Source organism: Amphiura filiformis, chromosome 15, assembly GCF_039555335.1.
Source record: "Amphiura filiformis chromosome 15, Afil_fr2py, whole genome shotgun sequence".
NCBI classification, from domain to species: Eukaryota; Metazoa; Echinodermata; class Ophiuroidea; order Amphilepidida; family Amphiuridae; genus Amphiura; species Amphiura filiformis.
In genome coordinates this window covers 31,939,960-31,955,639 of record NC_092642.1, presented here as the reverse complement: position 1 = coordinate 31,955,639, position 15,680 = coordinate 31,939,960, and the positions used below count along the sequence as shown (strand labels likewise).

The following is a 15,680-nucleotide window of genomic DNA, read 5'->3' as shown; positions in this document are numbered from 1 at the left end:
CTTTTTCTTGCCTAATCCTTGCTTAGGTTCAGTGTACATTGATTGCTTTTCAAGTCTCTGTTTCGATTCTTTCTTTGGAGAACCTGCCTGACGCTGATGTTTATTCGGACTTGAAGCCGTCTGCCGCTGATGATGTTGCTTAGGACTTGAAACAGTCTGCTGCTGATGCTGTTGTTGTTGACATTGCTGCACGCTTGTATTAGAAACAGACACCTCAATTTCATACTGCTGTTGATTTGAACTTGCACCAGCAGTACTAACCTGATATTGCGGTTGGCTAGGACTTGAAAGTCTACTCGGATACGGTGGAATGTCTACTTTCTCTTCATCACAATGTACATTTTCCTGTTTTTCAACAATCTCATCGGAATGCTCCGTCTTTTGAGTGCTATCACTAGACATGTCATCCGATGAGATTTTATGTTGCAGTTCTTCATGCTGCTGCTCCATTTGCTGCTCTTCTTGTGAGTCCAAATCAGCATCAGCATCATCGCTAGGAGCAACTTCCATTCTCTTTGTGGGAGACGTCAAAGATCTACTCGATGATCTCGTCTCCTCGGACGCCAACGACAGCGTTGACGACGTCATGGATTCAGAGTGAGCCATGCCGTACATAATTTCTTCAGGGTGAGGATACCTGTGGATTTGTTCTTGTTGTTTTTGTTGATGGTGTTGTCTCTCTTCTACTTCATGTTGTTGGGGTTGAGAAGCCTCACTCGGCGGTGGCAAACTCGGCTGTTCGGTAAATTGTTGCTGTTGTTGTTGTTGTTGCTGCTGCTGCTGCTCCATTTCAGGTTGCTGCTGCTGCTCTTGCTGGTCGCCCAGTTCGTAGAAAGTGAACTGCTGTTGGAATTGATGTCCCTGTAATGAGAGCATAAAAGACACTAATTAGACAACACACACAAAATATTGAAGCGTATAGATTTCGCATAACAGAACACAACACAGTATAATCTTTTGCAAGGTTCTTCTTAAGTGTTAACCATAGCGTGCCGTCAAGAGTGTGCATAGGACCTTGTGCTTAATAATATGTGCTGGACAGTTAGCAGTACGCTTCATTTGTAAAAGGAAATCTGCAAAACATACACATTGCTTCATTAGCTGACGGAAAAAAACAAAAGGAGCCAAACTACATTTTCAAAAATGAGAAATTTTGGAGAATGCCTGAATAAAATACCAGATCCGATATCGGCCGATATTACATAATCAAAATCGGATATTATATGGGTGGACAAAAGTAATTTCAGTTCAGCCTTATAATCAAGCCACCATAATATAGACCAGTAATATATCATTTTTCCACAACCAGACAATAAATGCCCCCAACTATCATAGAATTTGTACTGCAGGTCATGTTAGCAATCTTCATTAAATTTGGGGACTGATGCTGCAAGTCAATATATGAATTGGAAGACGAAAACATTACGGTATATTCCAGTTGAAATTTATACACCCCCTATGGAAGACATGGCCTTAATCTTCCACACAGGGAGTGTGAATTTCAAATGGGGTTACCTGAATGGATGACTCCATTTAATGTCTACACCCCCTGTGTGGGAGATTAAGGTCATGTCATCCATAGGGGGCCGATATATGGATTTCAACCGGAATAGCCCAATTTCAACAAATCATAAATTTGATCAACCTCACTCTCTTTGGTATTAGACACTTCATTACGCAAATAAATTATTTCTTTCGTAATTTAAAACTTTAAAAATTGGCAACAAGAATATTTATCTTAAATTCACTTGGGTTACCAGCCTTAATAATATATTTATAAGGAACATGCACAAGTCATCTACATCATACCCATGATTTAAATAACAAGCAATCCCAAGCATTACAAGATATATCACATATATAGGAATGATGCTGCTTTTCACAAACAGGAAATATGGTTTGGGTTTATATAAGTATTGGTATATGCATTGCATTACATCTATATAACTATAAATTTACAACGGAGCAGTTGCATTATTTGTAATCATATGACTTCTTCTAGTACATTCTAAAAGCATGAGTTCTTTCACATTAATGATAAACGAAAGCTAGTTGAAGCGTAAGATTACATTACTAAATAAATTATGCTTGGATTACCATACATATAATGTACACATGCCCAAATGAATACATAGCACAGGAGATAAACAGTGTATGCCCACTATATGTTGAAGGTTTGCTATATCAAAAGTAAGGTTCACTATATGTCAAATATGAAATAAGGGTAATCTAGGGTTAGGGTTAGGTTTAGGGCTAGGGCAAGAGTTAGAGCAAGAGTTAAAGATCAGAGTTACTTTCTACAGCAAACTTTTCGCTATGTCGAACATAAGGTTTGCTATGTCAAATATGAAATAAGTTTAACTAGGGTTAGTGTTAGGTTTAGGGTTAGTGTTAGGTTTAGGGTTAGAGTTAGGGTTAAGGCAAGAGTTAGGGCAAGAGTTAAGGTCAAAGAGTTACTTTCAACATGGCAAACATATTTCATATTTGACATAGCAACCTGTATTTAATTTTTTACATAGTGAAACAAATTTCAACATAGCCAACCTTCAACTGGGAGCTGGGCTGTAATGAAAAAAAATACAAATCATGTATTGTGAACCTTTCGACTATAATATGATTGTATCAATACACCACACTTAGTACACATTGTACTGGAAAGAAAAATCATGAAGGCTGTAGTAATAGTAATGCACAAATTATACAATTTCCCTGAAAATAGAGTTTAGAAGATGATTATCTAGATAAGTTCTAATATTTTTATCCTTTGGGAAATAATTTTACAAAGAATCATTGCAAATATGGAACAAGACAAGATCTTTAATTTGTACCTTATAGGTACATCTTTTTGTATGGGTGTTTATAAAAGCATGGATTGGATCGAATTGAAATTTTAGTCGGGCAATTACAGACTGTAATCATGCAGTTAATTTGATTAAATCCCTTTCACTCAAATATTCCTATATGTGATGCGATCAAGCAAAATCAGTCGGAACTTGGAAATATTGATTTTGAGATATAGTCAAATAAAGGAAATATTTCCTTTTGTTTCCTCTTGTTTATGGAAACTGTTTAATTGCTCATATCTTTGGAACTGGTTGTTCAATTGCAATGGGGCTTTCTGCAAACTCTAACTTTTTAAATGCTTTTCACTATCCTATAAGAAAATTGAAAATTTAATATTGTCGCGTTCCGACTGATTTTGCTGGTTGATCGCATCACATAAAATCATGATTAAAATCAAGAGTGCACTATAATTCATATCAAAGTGTGTCACCTATTGTTACTCATAATGCAATATTATACTTTCACCCACCAACGTGGCATCTCTTCTACTTGGAAGGAATTATGTTAATGAGTAGAAGTGTAACATACTTCATTTATTAGATATATTTTAATATCTTTACACATTTTGAATTCTAAATATTAAAATATGTTGCATAATTAGCCTATATTTCCAATTTTTTTTTCAAAGTTGAAATTTGACTTTGTTACAGCAATAACATCCAAAATAAAATAGCATTGATGACTTTCTTCCATAATCCAATCACTAAATTCTGTGCTCATTTTATCAGTAACCTTATAGCCACTTCTGAACATTTAATTCAAGATTATACACCATGCAATTTCAAACTTTGCAACTTTAAAGTCTTTACAATTGTTCCATTGTTTTCTTTCCAAAACAAAATGGCACAAATCCTGAATTGTTTTATACAGGACATGACTTAGATATCGTGCTTACATTATTTTAGCACACAGCCAACGGCTCAATACTTCTCCTGACATTTCAATTCTTTTTATAATGTTCAGTGACTGCAGCAAATTATATCACTCTACAAAGAATACAATGGTTGCCATGTGTGATATTGCAACTTGCACAATACTTGGACACAATTTTTATGGGTTTATGGGTCCCTACAGCGGTGGAATCGCCTCTCCAAACCTGCAAAAATGTTGCAAATATAACCAATCTCAGACAATAGGAGCCTCTCTACTTCGACTCTTATAGTTTCATAGTTTTTCATGGTTTAGAGCTTAATAATGGTTACAGTTAGAATTAGGACTGGGGTTAGCAGAAGGGTCCACATAAAGAAATTTTTGGGTTAATTTAAGCTGGCATTTAAAACTAAATTTCTACTCATTTTTTTATATTTAATCATAATACCACATTTTTACCGCTACAGTAAACTGAACACAAAATATGCAACCATACTTTGTTTTAACTCCAAATTGAAGAGACTCGTAACATTGTGGATTGATATATATAGAATGACGTACCCACTATTAAGTCGCAGGACCTTTTACTCTGAAGTGCGCTTTGCATTATGCATGTCAGGCAAGCGCTTTTTGTTGATTTACACAGGCGTATATTGGTTGGGACTTTATTGACACGTGCAGTAACAAAAACCGAATAATGTTCGCCTATTACGAATTGAACCAAGTAAATATACACTGGTATACTTAAGGCAGCCATTAAAGGCAGCTGCTTTACTTGAGGCAGCCATCATATATTCATGCCAATACATTACTATTGTGAATCCGTTCCAAGTGTGTATTTCCCGGGCCAGAAATATCCATAAACCTATACTGGATATCCTGTGTATTCCACAGGGGGGAGAATGAAAACAATTGGCCCTTAGTTCACCTACAATGTAGCTCGGTCTTACTCATGAAGCACCAGTATAGTGACACAAAACAAATAGTGTAAAGCTGAGTATTTTTATACAAATGAAATCTTTAGTGCAGTTAGTATAAAAAGTATTTTCGATACGATTATAAATCGTTGTGATGCTTTAAAAGATTTGTTTTCTATTTGCTGCACTTCAAAGTATAAATCATTAATTTCATGGATAGCTATTATGGTAAATATCATTAGAGAATCAATCTATAGCTAGCATATAAAGCCCAGACCAAGGACAATAATGGTGAATATTTTTATTACCATGTCTTGCTATTACATTCTTGTTTTAGCAAATCTTTTGAAAGGTAGCACATGCAGCATTTTGTTAAAATACTTATTAACATTTAAATATTAATATGCATTCATATTTACAGAAAGTACCAATTAGTATAATAATAAAAGAAATACAGTCCTTTCAATGTAAAGAATGCATACAATACCATGCCCAGACAAATTTGGTACGTTAAAAACAAATGATCTTCATCCATATGGCACTGGCTTTTTTAAAGACAGTTTTTGTTACAAGAAATATGCATAATGAAAGAGTAAAGCCAAGTTAAAATTGGGCTATTCCAGTTCAAATCGATTCACCCCCTATGGAAGACATGACTTTAATCTGCCACGCAGGGGGTGTAGATTGCAGATGGAGTCACCCATCCAAATAATCCCAATTGAAACTTGCACTCCTTGTGTGTACGATTAAGGTCACGACTTCGATATGGGGGTGTAAGGATTTCAACTGGAATAGCCGATTTGCATGAGAAAAACAACCAAATGATCTGTTACGTCAAGAAACAATGATGATGATTCATGAAATGAAAATAACATTTAAAGAAGCAACTGAGAAACTCTTGAGAGAGCACAAATGAATCAGAAGATATTCCCAAAGTAAAGATGCTGTATCTGAAAATAAATTCTAAGGCAGATGCTTTTTACTTTCAATTGGCTTTTTAAAGCAGGTTTATCTAAACCAGCCTGCTCTTGAACTTCAGAATTATTTGTTATGTGTGCTACCCAGGACATTTCAAAACCCTACCCTATTTGTAAGCATCATTTTTACTCAAAAAACTGCAAAAATTTTTAGGGCAATATTGTTAAAAATTAGACATGGACCAATTTTTGGATTTTGTATGAACCCCCCCATATCTAGTGTTTTGTTGCAAAAAACAAACCAATTTGAGCAGCACATCCCCAAATACATCAACATGGTACCCCCCTTTAAGTACCCCCCCCCCTCCGCTACAGAAATCAAAATGTGGTATATGCAATATACTAACATATAGTGTGTCTCATAGCACATTGACAGTAACACCATATTGCATTTCGCAGTGGCAGATTCAAATCAGTGTGTTTACACGGTTATGTAGCAAGCGTATGGACAAATCGCCCTTCTACGCATGTGTATACATTCCCACGGAATTAGGTTAGAGCGCACGATTGGAATCTAGCATTGCACAAAATCCAACATGGTGTTACTCTCAACTTGAGACGAGACACACTATAGCAGAGTTTCACTTCTGAGACAGATATTTGCCGATCTTAAATCAGCCTATACTCCTACAGTAAAATGCAGTATCTGATTGTATATAACATAGCACATACTCCATTATCACTTGAGAGGATAGAGATTTAATGAGTAGCACAGCAGCCTGGTTCCAGGAGCAAACACTATTACATTTGACATGGCAAATTGTTTGTGTTAGGATGCTGCATGGGATTTCTTGGTACCATCTGAGTGTAAGAAATCCTCTAGTGTCAATATTGATCACTTCTTGGTTCATTTACTATGTATATCATTGTGTGAGTGTCAGATGGCTGTAACTACAATGGCTGCATTCAAGACCCCTTTAGGTGATAAGGGACCGTCAGGATTAAAAAAAATCTTTATATTGACCACTCAATAAGTTGATAAATCCATGTTGCTCCCAATTTTACTCATTTCTTCGACATTCATCCATAGATTAACCCATACCTATGTAACAGGATGCATCATGCCATTTGGACTCACAAATGCACCAGCCACCTTTCAGTGACTTATGGAGCGTTATGCCATTTGGACTTGCAAATGCACCAGCCACATTCCAGTGACTTATGGAGCCCAATTTCAGTCATTTTTCCTGATTTTTCAATACTGTTTTTTCATTATTGGCAACTTGGATATATAAATTTTCTTCACTAAGTGATATCGATATTATTGGATAGTCGATTTATTGACTATTATTGATATATTGATAGTCCTTAAAAGGTGACCTAAATGACAGCCTCATCCTTCCCTCTGCCCCTCAAAATGCAGTTTTTGGTATCAGGTAAAAAGCTCTTATTTTTCTCATACAGTGAAATTTTAGGTTTGAAGTATGTTTCCTTTAGGTAATATGAAAATATCTGTGGTATTTTGGTGATACATAATCCTGTATTTATGGGCCACTGTGATACATATTTTTGCTTCTGGAATCCAAACCGCTGGAGCAATTTAACTCAAAACTTGGAATAAGAATTTGTGGGTGATGGGCCCTCATCTGAGCTAGAAAATATGTGATGCAACAGGAACACCAATCTTTAATCTGAAGCACCCCAGCCCCTCTTCATAAAGTTCTAGTTTTGCGAGTATTCAATGTGAAAATGTGGCCATTGAAGAAAAGCTAACACTCACAAAAGCCCCCTCTGCTGTGAAGGAACATGTTCATGCCACACTAACCCACACCCCACTAAAAATAACCTTTGCTCAGGAAATCCCTCAAAAAAGCCTGGCTAAAAATGGTCTTAGCTGTAAAACAATGTGAATCAAAATGTCCAAAATGAATGGAAAATACAGGCAAATGTGGTGAAAGAGAGAAAAAATCTTTTAGCATAAGGCAGCTTTATACAGTTACATTCATTGCACTCATTCAATGATATATGGGTAAACCACCAATCCTGCCAGTAAGACCTGATTTTAGATAATATTGACATTGGATCCAGGACAAAAATCGTGTAAGGGGGAAAAAGCTGTTCACTTTATTTGTTGACTTCATTTTAAAGCTATTGATAAGGGAATTGATTAAGTAAAAAAACCTCAAATGATTTAGGTAAAAAACTCTCTTCAAAATGGTTTAGAAGCAACCTATTCTCTGTTCAAAATAAAAATGGATCAAACTTATGCTAATAGGCCTATTGGTCTTTCTCAAAGTTGCGAAGCTTTGAAGATGGAATTTTGCAACATTGATGATGTCCACATTTGCTTCATCAGATTTTATTCATATAAATGCATGTTTGAATTATGTTAGTATGCTTTAAAGCCATGACCAGTGAGTACAAAAATGGAGCCCTTTAAAAATACATTATGCAATGGTATATTATATAACAATATTTCAAATCTTGATGCATATACAGCAATTGAATAAATGGACAGTCAACAACTTATAAATATAGTAACTTAAGGGGTCGGTCACTCACCATTGCACAGTATCTTTTGTGGGACCTGAGAGCACATATCAGACACACCAAATTGCATTCTGAATACGAGGAATGTCCTTTTGTCCTCAAATAATTATATTTGTTTGAAATTCACGATATAATACAATTTTATGGCAAATTATTAAAAATTGATATTTTATATATTTTTTATATTTATATATTTAACAGTCCTCAAAGTAAACTTTTGGGAAATTTTTTTATATCTTCAATAAGAAAGTTCAAAATATTCATATGATGGAGCGCTTTTCATCCCAGCTACGTACATATCATTAGATTTACAAAGTTTACTTGGAGAAATGTTATACGTCAAAAAATATAATTTTTTAATATCTTGCCATAAAATGTGTATTATATCGCGAATTCAAAAAAATGAAACTTATTTGATATCAGAAGGATATTCAGACTGAATGCAATTTGGTGTGTCTGATGTGCTCTCAGGTCCCACAAAAATACTGTCAAAACGTTGTTATGTGAGCCCCAATCAATTACTTTTAACTTGAACTTTGTCATACACCTCACTATTTTGTATGATTAACTTTACATTGCGAAAAACATGAAACATCATATAAATGAATGATCAAGACAGCCGTTTTTCACGACACAAATCCACCACCGAAACCAGATAACTATACCATCATCAAATATTCAGTCATAAATATATGAAAACATGCATCGAACTGACGAGAGAAAAAAGGAAGGAATTTGGATTGAATCGGATTGACATAACGTAATGCACAGTATGATATAATAGATAAACAAGGTATTAACATGGGGTTTATGACACAAGAGAATGTAAAAACTTTGAAAGGACAAGTTTTACCGACGATATGGTCTCTATACCTGTCTAACGTCATGTAGATGTATGTACTCCTCATAGGCGGCGGTTATCCTGCTGCTCATATTGGTAGGTTAGGTGTGGTAGTAGTACAAGTATTGGTAGCATGTGTGAGAGGTTAGTTAGTACAAAATGTTAAACATTGTTTTCCGACAAGCTGTGCGCTTCCTACAAAGTATGATGTATACCTATTAATACATTTCGTCCTATATAATAATTATAAACTTTGGTGATTTCAGGATTTGTGTGAAAGTGATGAATTTGCAACTTCAGCTCAGCATTCCAGTGATATAAAGAGTTTAGATGCAAAATGCAATTTCTGCACCCCAATAGCTGCCTTGTGTAATTTTGTATTAATAGTGTTAATTAATACATTGAGATAACACCAGACAGCTATGGTGTACATCATGTTTTGCACCTAAACTCTTCATATTGTGCCCACATGCTACACCTATAGCGTCCCTCTCAAACTATATACAAGTTAGTTATCATTAAATAAGTGTAAAGTGTGCTGCGGCCCTGTTTACAATGCACCCTGACTGTATCCCGCATGCAACTCACCACAACTACTTGATTGTGTAAAGGAATATGTGTAAAATTGAGCCTTTGATAGTGCTTCGTAGATAAATATAATTCATATCCGGGGGTATGTGCAAGAAGGCCCTATCTGTAATAGCTGCCAGGTGAAGTATTGTTAGATGTGTATATTTGTAGAATGCGGAAAATGCCGAATATCTACGAAGCAGCTATTACAGATATGGCCTGCTTGCAATAATCTTGATATTCCTTCTACCAAAACAAAATCAAAATGTAAACAACCTAAAAATTTCCCCTAAATTCTACCTTTTAAATTCCTACCATGGATAATCATACTAACTTTGCACAAAAATACAAATTTAATAACATCTGCGCAAGAATATGATAAAACACAAATTTCATGCATGTTTAGTTTCTTATTATTAGTGCATTTCTTTCCGCAAATTCTGCTCATAAGAAAAATATCAACACTAACATGAATTTAACCTGCAGTCAAGTAACAACAAATCTAATATCGCAAAAAATGTGAGTATCTATTTTGAAAATGAGTGTTTTCTTCTACATTTGATACCAAAACAAGAAATACATTTCTATGCTATGAAAGGCTGCAGGCATATTTTTGGCGTACGTATCAAGATCACATTCTCTTCAACCAACCGATCTAAAAATATCTTGCAACCTAAAAATTACCGCAAAATTCAAGTCATGTCTTCAACGCCGACAAAAGTAGCTTTTACGGGACTGAAGGTCTCGTTTTGCTACTGGCAAACAGCACGTTTGAAAGGCTCAATTACCGATGATGTATTTCCTTTACATATCCCGTCACATTTCTATACCAGTGATAAACAATTCAATTTAAACAGTTCATGCTTGTTTCAGCGCTGCAGAATACAAAACAATGTGACGTGTCAAAGTTATGGGCCTATAACAGACAACGCAATTGTGTTGTATTGGCTGTGATGCTGTTACCGAGTGTTTATGGAGTTTATTAGAGTCCTCATATATCATCTTCAAGCAGTGCTCCCCTTCCCAAAAAGATTCTTGAACTTTCCCCCCAATCAGAATCACTGAAAATGGGGCAAAAATTGACACACTTTGAATATAATTGCAGATTCTCCCCTCCCTTGAAATTGACCTTTACCACCTACAAAAAAAAAAAAAAAATATGATGCTGCCTGAAAGACAATTGCTATGAAAATGAGCCCAAAGTTAGAAGAGAAAGAAACAGATTGTGACCTTCCAAAATGACCCAAGATCTTCCAAAGAGATACTTCTAGAATCACCAACATAGTAGCTGTGCATTGTATAACACTCTCAGTTGAAGGGAATGGGGGTACTCACAAGAGTAGACCCTGTGGCATACATCTGAAACAGCACCAACTTGAAGTAGGGAGCCCGCGGGTCGTTGCTAAATTGTGTCTTTGGACTGCTAAAATCTAACTTCTTACGTAGTACAGAGTCAATGGGTCCCTCCCATATAGTGCTACCCCTGGTTACCCCCCAAAGGAAAACCTCTGCATGTGTGTCATTATTTTTTTTAAATGTTTTGTTGAAACCCCAATAGGACAATTTTAAACAGCCTCAAATCAAAAGAACAAAATGGAGTTAAGAGAGGAAAGATATTTTCCATATATCTTTATGATGAATAAGAACAATTCTTTTTCAAATGTAAAGACTTCCCTGTAAAAAGTTTCTAATATAAATTGCACAGTCAATTGTATGTTTTATATATTTTAAATGGAAAATAATTCAAAGTCTCCTGCAAGAGATTTATCTCCACCACTTTAAGAAAGAAACGGTGATACCCGTCACCTATTAGCTTACATGCAGGATACGCAAACATTATCGAATAGTTGTGGTATACAGTACATATAAACGATACAGCACTCATTAATCAATTATATAGCGCTATAAGTAGCATATACACCAAGGCGATTTTCTAGCCCGTGACTAGAATACCGAAGCAAGACTTTCCTCCAAGGATACAGTCATACTGTAAAAGCACTAGCAAATGATATGCATGACTTTCATAATTATTGTATTAAAGAGTGCAATGCGAGTGATGCAGGCATGGCCATGAGTGAAATTTGTGTGTATTGTAGTTTTAGAGGAAGATGATAATTATATCCAAATATTGTTCAAAAGCTCTTCATGATAATATAGTGCAATAAGTATTGTTAAAAAAAGAGCATCAGTGATAAGGGTTTTCTAAATATTTGGTTGCGATTTTTTACGCATTGATGCTTCCTACTCAGTCTCGCTATTCAAAATCAAAACACAGGAGGGTTATTTTTAAGAGTTAGCCAGGCACCAAGGCAGAAATAATCGCAACCTCTCCATTAGCTCAATATGCACTATGATCTAACACAGGCTTATCTGCAGGGCTGTCAACTCTTACGCATTTGGTGTGAGTCTCACACTTTCTCGTGCTCTCACGCTAAGATAGTGAAATCTCACGCATCGTCGAAATGTTTTTTGAGATTTTTTTGTCCCTAAACCCTTCTCTGCAACCTCATCCACGTCTTTGGTCCCTAACCCCTCCCACGCAACCCCTACCCATTTGGTTTTTTTAGATTCTTGAGGGACCTGCTTAAAAAATCAAGGGTCATCAACAATCAACAATTATAGTCTGCAAACAAGATTTCCATCCCAGTACGCCCCTGGCCCTGTTCGACAATATCTCATGCCGGGATCTCACGCCAAGCAATTTCGAAAAGTTGACAGCCCTGCTTATCTGCAGGACACAGTTCTTTATCACTGGAAAGTATGAACACTCATAAAAATAACCCCTGAATGTGTTGGGTCAAATTGTGAGCTATGATTGTTAATCAAGGTTATTGAACTGTGCCGTTAGAATGAGACTGTGTTTCTGCTGAAGTGAATTTTTTCTCACTTTATTCACCTTTTCTGTAAATCCCACAAGCCTTTGCACATACCTCTAATGTTGTCACGCCGATGCGCACATTGTTACTGTGCACTTTGCTGCTTTCAAATGTGCAGTAACAAAAACATTGTTCGCTAAACGATTTGAACATCGGCATGGCATCAAAAGACTAGATCTCAGGTCTACCCGTAAAGGCTTATGGGATTTACTGAAAAGGTGAATTCTATTTAACCTTACATGACCTTTGTTGACCTTTGATATGTTTCTCATATAACCATACACGTTTCATTTTGAAAAGTTTCAGCCAAAGCAGGTTAACTTAAAGTCACCTTTACTGACTTCTGTTGACCTTTATAAACCTGGTTAAGTTATTCTTTAGATTTTTCCTCACAAAAATTTTATAGGTTTTATAAAATCACCTCCACTGATACTGACCTTGACACTGCATCCAATACCCAAAGGTCATGTCTCCAAAGTTAAATCAAATCCACAAAAGCATATGCGAGACAAAGTATTTCAAAACGTAGACAGATAGACAGATCCATGTGGCATGATCACACAAGCTTATATCATTACAAATACATGAGCTAATAAAGTGAATCTATTCATTTTTTATAAGTGACATTTCTCCACTTACAAAAAGACAGAGTAGTAGACAGGCAGCAACAATGACACAAAAAAAATCCAAGTGAATTTCTTATTGGAAATGTCATGAAGAACTTTTGAATAGTTTTTGACGAAATATGTCAGGTGAAGTTGCTCGTAGGTGCAGATGTGGGGTGAGATGAATATGTAAGGTGCTTTAATGTAATGTGTGCTTTAAATTGGGGGGGGGGAATGGAATGGCCATGTTAAGACGAAATAATGGTTGCATTGAAACAAACAGAAAAACAATGATAAGTCACCAAAAATAGTGACTAGAAGATGTCATACACTGGGCTCCAATAATCCAAGATCTATTTAGGCTTTCCACAAGTGGAAGACTCAACTCTTCATAAGCACACTGTTGACTATATTGTCATTTTTCTCTTTCTATAAAATATTCATTCTTTGACTCTTTTACGCTCTCATCTAGGATTAAGTTGCAGATTTTTGATGGGCTGTTCCATTTCAAATTCATCCACTCCCTATGGAAGATACAACTTTAATCTTCCAAACAGGGAGTGTGAATTTCAAATGTGGAATACCTGAATGGGTGTTCCATTTGAAGTCTATACCCCCTTTGATTAAGGTCTTCCATAGGGGGTGTATGGATTTCAAATGGAATTGCCCAAATAGAATAGCCAAAAGTCATAGACTTGGGTGTATGAAGATGAAAATGGAATAATAGACATAACATGCTCATTGCTGTGCTGGGGTTTGCACCATTAAATAGGGAATCTTGCATACTTTCGATCACATGCATGTTATGTTAAATTGATTTTCTTCCCAAGTTGACACTGATGGCATTCATTGCGCAGGTTACAAGTCATTGTATTGGCAGGAGTCTTTGTTTTCTCTATAATAGCAAACTCAGCCTAAATTTGCTCAGTCTTAAAGAGTAAGCCCGCCATAACAGTTCTTCTGAGGTGAACCAAACCTGCCTGGTTATCAAATTAATCAGTGACAAGGTTATCTCAGGTGCTAATTGATGTTTTAATGTTATTGCATCAATTAGCACCTGCCAAATTCAGCGATAACCTTGTCACTGATTAATTTGATAACCAGGCTGGTTTGGTTCACAACAGAAGAACTGCTCTGGCGGGGCTTCCTCTTTAACACTTCCTCTAAAACATACAGTGTCAATGTCAATTTCAGATATATCTGCAATGCAGATGGCATGTCATTATTCCAGCCACCAAAAATCGAACAAATCAAATGAGAGAAACTTATATACCCGTGATATTTACTATTCCTAGACAAAGGAGCCCAGTGCAGACAAACTGAAATAAATAATTAATATCAAACAGAATTACAACATAATAAAAGAAAGTTTTGGTAAATATATATGACAGGACACAACAAAGTACCTGAAAGTATAGCAACTTATAAATACCAAACTCAGGTAAATTTAAAATAAAAATATTGATGTAATGTTTCAAACAAAAGTTGGAAAAGCATAGTTTTAAAATAATAATATTGATGTAATGTTAATTTGAAACAAAAGTTTGAAAAGTGTAGTTTGATAAAGCAAGTGTGGTTTTATGAAAGCATGAATACTAATTAGCTAATAAAGTGAAATATCAAATTATAAATATCAATTTAATTAGTATATTCCAAATCAGCATTCAAACATTTTCTGCTATCCTAAACATTCTGTGAACAAAATAGTGCATCAAGTGATGTGATATTGCATAGGATGTGGCAAATAATGTGCTTGGTGAATGGTGTAAGCCTAATTACCATCAACTATGTGATGCTAGTATGCTAATACTACTACTACTATTCACAGCATGAATTTGGCATTTGATGTTATTTCAACTTTGCCGTTTACCTTTTTTCTATTAAAAAGCCACGCTTTGCTGTTAAACAGCTATTTTTTGCTTAATACTTTACTATAATTAAAGGTAACTTGTCTACTTGTAACAACCTCTACTTTATTCCACATGTCAAAATACTAAAATGTCAGCAATGTCTTTTTTAAAGGCATTTCTTGTTTTTTGTGCAAATTTCAAAACCAGATAAAATCCATCACCATAATATTGAAGTCTGCCCAAAAGTGCATTTACCCTACATAAAAGTTCATCAATCAACTCTAAGCTAACTGAAAGGCACAGAGAAAGCAACAAACTGCAACGAGAAAAGCAATCAAACCAAGAGCGAAAACAGAATAATAACAACGACATAAACAAAGCAAAAAGTTAACTTTTGATGTGATATTTACCTGACTTCACTTCGATATTTGAGGAGCTTTGCCTGGCTAGGGTTGGCGCCTTTGATGAGGGGATAACACTGCAGGGCCGGGCGGACAACATACATGGAGGAGGGGCATGAACGAGGGCATGAGGTTAAAAGGGGCAGCCAGGGGCATTTTTGGCCAAGAGAAAAGTATAAAATGCAGATAAATATTTTTATGATGCACACAAAATGAACAAGGGGGAAAATTTAAAGGTGTTATTAAGATGTAGGCTTTACTACCGGTATGTCTTGAAATTCAGGAAGGCACTAAAACCATGGCCTCTGTTGCCATGGTTTCCATTGTCCATGGTTTTGGTGCCCTCAATTTCTAAGTATCCTTCAGTACATATAGTTGCCTTCGTGCACCGGCCATGGAAATGAGTGCCCTTAAAAATTGAATTTTGAGGCCTGCACCT

General features: G+C 35.8%; 1 protein-coding gene across 3 annotated transcripts in view; it reads right to left on the bottom strand.

The window, feature by feature from the left end:
- Positions 1-757: 757 nt before the first annotated feature.
- LOC140171517 (uncharacterized) overlaps positions 758-15,680 on the bottom strand; it is a 128,659-nt gene continuing 113,736 nt past the window's right edge. For 2 of the 3 annotated variants that reach the window (XM_072194783.1, XM_072194784.1), the window contains one exon: positions 758-861. The gene's annotated coding sequence lies outside the window, so the exon portion shown is untranslated. Of the gene's footprint in view, positions 862-8,971; positions 9,024-15,250; positions 15,319-15,680 lie in introns of all 3 variants that reach the window. The other variant, XR_011861613.1, reaches the window with a different exon arrangement.